This window comes from Panulirus ornatus, chromosome 31, assembly GCF_036320965.1.
Source record: "Panulirus ornatus isolate Po-2019 chromosome 31, ASM3632096v1, whole genome shotgun sequence".
Classification (NCBI taxonomy): Eukaryota; Metazoa; Arthropoda; class Malacostraca; order Decapoda; family Palinuridae; genus Panulirus; species Panulirus ornatus.
In genome coordinates, this window is record NC_092254.1 from 11,741,230 (window position 1) to 11,747,863 (window position 6,634).

General features: G+C 41.0%; 1 long non-coding RNA gene across 1 annotated transcript in view; it reads right to left on the minus strand.

The window, feature by feature from the left end:
• Positions 1–4,755, minus strand: part of LOC139758812 (uncharacterized) — an 89,495-nt gene extending 84,740 nt beyond the window's left edge. The window contains exon 1 of the long non-coding RNA XR_011714941.1: positions 4,597–4,755. This is a non-coding gene — a long non-coding RNA (uncharacterized lncRNA). The remainder of the gene's footprint in view (positions 1–4,596) is intronic.
• Positions 4,756–6,634: the final 1,879 nt, after the last annotated feature.

The following is a 6,634-nucleotide window of genomic DNA, read 5'->3' on the forward strand; positions in this document are numbered from 1 at the left end:
AAAAAACGTAAAAAAAAGATATATGAACAAAGAAGTACATGTAATTAATACCATATTGATATTTTCGTTTTCAATTCAACAAATACCACCGGGGCCATGACTAAACCATCATCAACCTCTGGTTAAACACTTCAGTCAACACTTGAAAATGTCCGGTGATGAAGCACAAGTGAAATGATCGATTGTCCAGGGTGTGTGTGTGAGACGAAGTGGGTGCGTGTGTGTGTGTGTGTGTGTGTGTGTGTGTGTGTGTGTATCTTCAACACATAACGTGTGTGTGTGTGTGTGTGTGTGTGTGTGTATCTTCACCACATAAGCCTTGTTTTCACAGGTTCACTATCTCTGGTGGCTTGTCTCTCCAGGCCTCCGTAGGTAATGCTATTATTCATTTTTGGTTCTGTTGGGACGTCTTTTTTTTTTTTTTGCACACCCACACACACACACACACACACACACACCTACCCTACCCTCCACAGTCGATCTCCTCCTCCCATCATTTCACACCACACTTTATCAGGTATCCACATGAAGGGACTCACTCCACCAGAGAGGAGAGAGAGAGAGAGAGAGAGAGAGAGAGAGAGAGAGAGAGAGAGAGAGAGAGAGAGAGAGAGAGGGGGGGGGGGGGAATCCTGCCCTCCTCAGTTACACTGGTACGCTCCTGAAAATGTGGCAGCTGGTGGCAGCCACGCAGCCTGAGGTCCAGGTGGTGGAGGCCAGACGGCCTGGGGTCCAGGTGGTGGAGGCCAGGGAGAGACACAAGAGAGAAATATAAGTTAGTTGATATACATCGAAAACACGAAGCTAGGACGCCATTTGGTAAACATGTGTCTCCCCTGATGATTTGATTATTACACGAAAGTGCACTTGGGAACTTATCGTGTTTCATTTCCCCCATGGACTCATAGAAATATCTTGATCACGCGCAAAATTGTGATCCTTTCCAATATATATATATATATATATATATATATATATATATATATATATATATATATATATATATATAAAGCAGAGGTAAGGTAATGTGACAGATATTATCAAACTAGAAATACTGGTCTTCAGTTAGCTGCACTCCCGCTGCCGAGGCTTGCAATAAGTAATGGCTTGAGTAGGATTACACTGCGAGACCTAATTTGCATGGTAATTAATAATCATCAAGGCTAGTCCTTGGACACACACACACACACACACACACACACACACACACTACTGGTATGTGAGCGTATGCACTTGAGGAAAGACACACTACATATATACCGAGTTAAGGGACGGGAAAACACACGTGTAAACTTTCTTCATGTAGCACACAAATAGTGTTCATACACGGCCCTTCCCTCCCACTTCAACCTAGGTGACCTTACATCGCCCAGCCCCAGGATGAGGATGAACTGCAGCGTTGTCTGGGAGCTGATTGCCGCGTCCTTGACACAACACACACACACACACACACACACACACACACACACACAAACACACACAGATTCTCCTTTATCTATATCATATACAATTTCTATTTGCCGTACAATGATGAGAGCAATGTGTCGTCCCGGGTCTGTAGAGGCGTACATGAGACCATCATCAAGGACAATGTACACAGAAATGTACGCCACACGGATCCGGTACAACACATTGCTCTCACCATCTATACACATTGCTCTCACCATCTATACACATTGCTCTCATCATCTATACACATTGCTCTCACCATCTATACACATTGCTCTCACCATCTATACACATTGCTCTCATCATCTATACACATTGCTCTCACCATCTATACACATTGCTCTCACCATCTATACAAGGCGATGAAAACATCCCCTACCTCCTGCTTCGCAAAAGAGGCCCACCGTGACTAAAACGCCCCTCCTTCAGGAGGAGCAAAGTCGTTTACCAACACAACGGCAGCAGTGAGGAGAGAGTTGGAGGCGGGGGCGGCCTGGGATGTCCCCTCACTCATTCACTGGAATGACACAGACCAGCAGGCTACCGAGGCGCCTCACACCTGCCCCCCTACAGAATGGAGACATCAAGAATCACTACGCCACTAAACACAAAACCCGCCTGACACACCAAGACCTGGACCAGAACACCGAGGTCATCGCAAGAGAACACGACCCTCGTCGTCTCTTAAGAGGCAATTCACATCATCACGAAAGCAACCGAGAATAAACAAACCCAAGTCGGAAGATTTTCAAATCCCGCCATCCTCAAAACGTCACATAAGCCATACGAACCAAGCAGCCAATGAGCGATCAGCTTAGCCGATCCGCTCCGCCCACCTGTCTCCACCCGATCCACCAGAATCGTATATAACCAGCCACCCCCACCACAGAACCATCAGATTCAGCCTGAAGGTGGAGGATGTTAGTTCTGAAACGTCGATGCCCTATGGGGAACTCCTGCAGAAACCTCAAGAAGACCACCGAAAAACTATACGGCAAATAGAAACTGTACAGAAGAAAATATATGAAGGAGACGAAGCTAGGACGACATTTGGTAAATTGGACTATCACATATTTACCAAATGTCCTAGCTTCGTCTCTTCGATGTATATCAACTGACTTATATTTCTCTCTTGTGTCTCCCCTGATGATGTGATTATTACACGAAAGTGCACTTGGGAACTTTTCGTGTTTCATTTTCCCCGTGGACTCATAGGAATATCTTGATCACGCTCAAAATTGTGATCCTTTCCAATATATATATATATATATATATATATATATATATATATATATATATATATATATATATATATATATATATATATATGAACAAAATGCAAATGAACTCGCACCTTCATAGAACATACAAACATAGAACATAAATCTATCATAAAATAGTTGTAGTTGGGGAGGGGTGGGGGGATCATAATTATTCTGGTTGGTATGCAGGACATAGAACATACAAACCTCCAACAGCCAGGATCGAACCCGGGACCCCTGTGTAACAGGCGGGAGCGCTACCGCAAGGCTATGATCGCCTCTAATTGGGGAAATAACTATTCGAATACTATGTACTCGAATACCCTTCATCTCACGTTGGTGAGCAACGGGGTCTACACCAGTCATTTTCCATCAGGCTCACACAGCCAGCAGATAGCATTTTACCAAACCTAACTGCACAACGCGGAGGTATATATATGTATGTTCTATGAAGGTGCGCGTTCATATGCACTTTGTTCGTATTCATATACCTCTGCGTTGTACAGTTAGGTTTGGTAAAATGCTATCTGCTGGCTGTGTGCGCCTGATGGGAAATGACCAGTGTAGACCCCGTTGCTCACCAACGTGAGATGAAGGATATTCGAGTACATAGTATTCGGATAGTCATTTCCCTATTAGGGGCGATCATAGCCTTAGCGGTTGCGCTCCCGCCTGTTACACAGGGGTCCCGGGTTCGATCCTTGATGTTAGAGGTTTGTATGATATACATATATATATATATATATATATATATATATATATATAGATATAGTTATATATATATATATATATATATATACATATATATATATAAAATTTTTGCAGTGCACAAATTGCATGTTGGTAATTGGCCAACCCAAATGAACCAAAAACCATTCTGCCAAAAATAATGGTCAAAGGAAACTTAAACTAGCATTAATATATACCAAAAGTATAAGGAACAGCAGCATAATATACAATGTGAAATTGGGCCAAAAACCAATACATAAGATCTATAATACTTAAGAGGTGGATCACGTACAACACAACATGAAATAAAACATATCTGTTCAAGAGACGAAAAATAATAATGTCACCTTAAATTTAGACAGATATCAATTTGCAGAAAGGGTTAACATCTATACATATCATGTTACAGATTCAGTTTACATTACCATTAAATTGCAAATTATTAGATTTTATAACATTACGTATAGGCATAATTGAGCTATCAGGGTTTAACTCAAATCTTAACCTAAGGCATTAAGGCTGATAATCAAGTGTAATATAAAGATGGGCTGAAAAGAATATATAAGCACTTCACTATTCCGTATGACAAAAATGTCTAAAATGTGATTAAAATAATTACATCTAGGTTCCATGGAATGAAATTAGAAATGCTCTGTAACAGGTTGTAGCTATACTACAGTTCTCGACTAAACTTCAGTGACCAATTGTGCATTACATGAAATAAAGAAACGAGAGTTTGTGTGAAAGTAAAATATAGTTATGAACAGTATGACTTATAATATCTTTTAAAAAAAAAAAAAGAATTACTTAAACTCTACACAAATGGACTGAAAAAGATTTATATGGAATAATATTAGGGACAAAGGACTAGACAAGAGTGAGAGGTTTTGTGTCTAACACACGAGAGTAGAACTCCCTCCCTCTACTGTGTATATAGCTAAGTCTGTGTATATAGCTAAGTCTGTGTATATGGCTAAGTCCAAATAGATAATAACGTGCAGTCCCATGGATAAAACCCGATATCAGCAATTATATGTAAGTCACTACCATTTCTGTACTATCAACTCTCCAGTTCCCATACTGTCACCAAACCCCCCCCCCCCCCTTCCCCTCCTACATCTCCCTATACTTAAAAGAACAAGTGGATATTACTCACAAATTTTTACGGGTTTACCCCCCAAGCGCTGGTTCTATTTGCCTTCACTCACGAGAAGATTAATATTATCCCACGATTCCTGCACAGAATCAAACTGGTCGTCACGTTATGGTAGAGTTTCACACACTGTATGACACGAAATGTCCCCCCACGTCTATGTTGTCAACACACTGATGTAAACAAACGAAGCACTTTAAAACATTTGACGTCATAATATCCACATACTTTTAAATACGTTTTGAATACGGTGTAAATCGAATATGCCACGCACGTTCGGGAATATTATTTATTTCTCTCAATTTCATGTATTTTTCGAACGTGTAGATGTACATGTGTGCGGAATATTAAGGAAAATAACAATCGGTGACGTCATATCCTCAACCTACAGGGGATACAAACAGCCAGTGTCAGTGGACGTTTTCAAAGGCCTACTTTTTCTCTTCATTCATCGATCTGGGATCCATGTAGTCAAAATGCCTCCTGAATCTTACATTAATCTCCCGAAACTACATATTTGGTTACTGTTTGATGATGAATTTAGAGAGAAAAGTGTCCATATACGGACGCTAAGCAGGGTTACAAACTTGACTCCCGTTAACAACACTCTTTTGTTTCATGAAATCTTCGTTCCGTGGCTATTTTGTGCATTCGCTACGTCGTCGAACTTAGTTGCTATCAATGACTAGTGGCAGAAAAGCTGAAAAATATGCTGTCAATCGTACAAAAAATAAATAAATTGATTAACTGTGTACGATCCCCTAGCGTGTGCTGTCATGTCGTGACGTAAGCTGGCCAGGGATCAGCGGGGCAATTTTGACCCCTTTCCCCCAAGCCCCATTTGGGGTCCCAGAAGTCTCAGATTCAATGAGAGGGAGGGGAGAGTCCTGCATGAATTGAAGTAATGATACATTACGCTTCAAGGAGAGAGAGAGAGAGAGAGAGAGAGAGAGAGAGAGAGAGAGAGAGAGAGAGTGTTGGGGTGGGGGGCTCAAAACCTATTGGCTCTAACGTCGTCGAATCAGAACCCACTATTCCTTGGAGCTACCCCAGTATGCGATAATCTCAGCCATAAGGCTAAATAGCTATCAAACTAGTTATATATATATATATATATATATATATATATATATATATATATATATATATATATATATATATATACGCAGGTACGAGCCTTGGTCGGCACATAGGTGGTCAAGGTATAAGGTATAAGGTATAAGTTCACGGGCGTATGACGGAAGTGGTTGGAAGCCATTTGATCGAACAAAACAAACTCTCAAGGGGAATCGAAGCGTCCACACCCCACCAGCCATACACACTGCTCAGTTACCAGTTCTCACCATCTGAGACAACCCTTGTGGAGTATACTTCAAGCATACCTTATACTCGAAGTAGACACCGATTAACATCAGCGAATAGATTTAAAACACACACACACACACACACACACACACACACGAACACAAATGTGTATGTACCAAATTCAACCATGAATAAAGGCATGGTAAATAAAATAATACATCGATGGCTATATGGGTACTTGCTTCGAATGTAGATCCCGAGCTCACTAACGATAGGTTCATGAACATATGAATCAGCCAATCCATGAGTTTGGATCACTAGTCCCACGAGTCGGGTAGTGAATCACTGAATCCACGAATCAGTGAAACAGTGATTCAGGTCATCACCATGAACGCAAATGTGGCAACGTGTTCAAAATGTTGTAAATACACTAAAATAAGTTTCTTTTTTGCCTCGTTACGCGTGAAACGTTTGTCGTCAGTTAGAAAATGGGTAACGGTTCCTGCATACCAACCACAGTAATTATAATCCCCCCCCCCACAATTACAAACTATTTTATGATAGATTTATGTTTCGTTTTTCATGTGTGTGTGTGTGTGTGTGTGTGTGTGTGTGTGTGTGTGTTATTTTCAGTAGATACATCTGAGATGAAGAGAGCAAAATATGGCCAAAGAGAACTGGGTAATACGAGTCTCAATTCAGGGCTTGTTTCTTTCACCCTTAAATAAGATGGTAC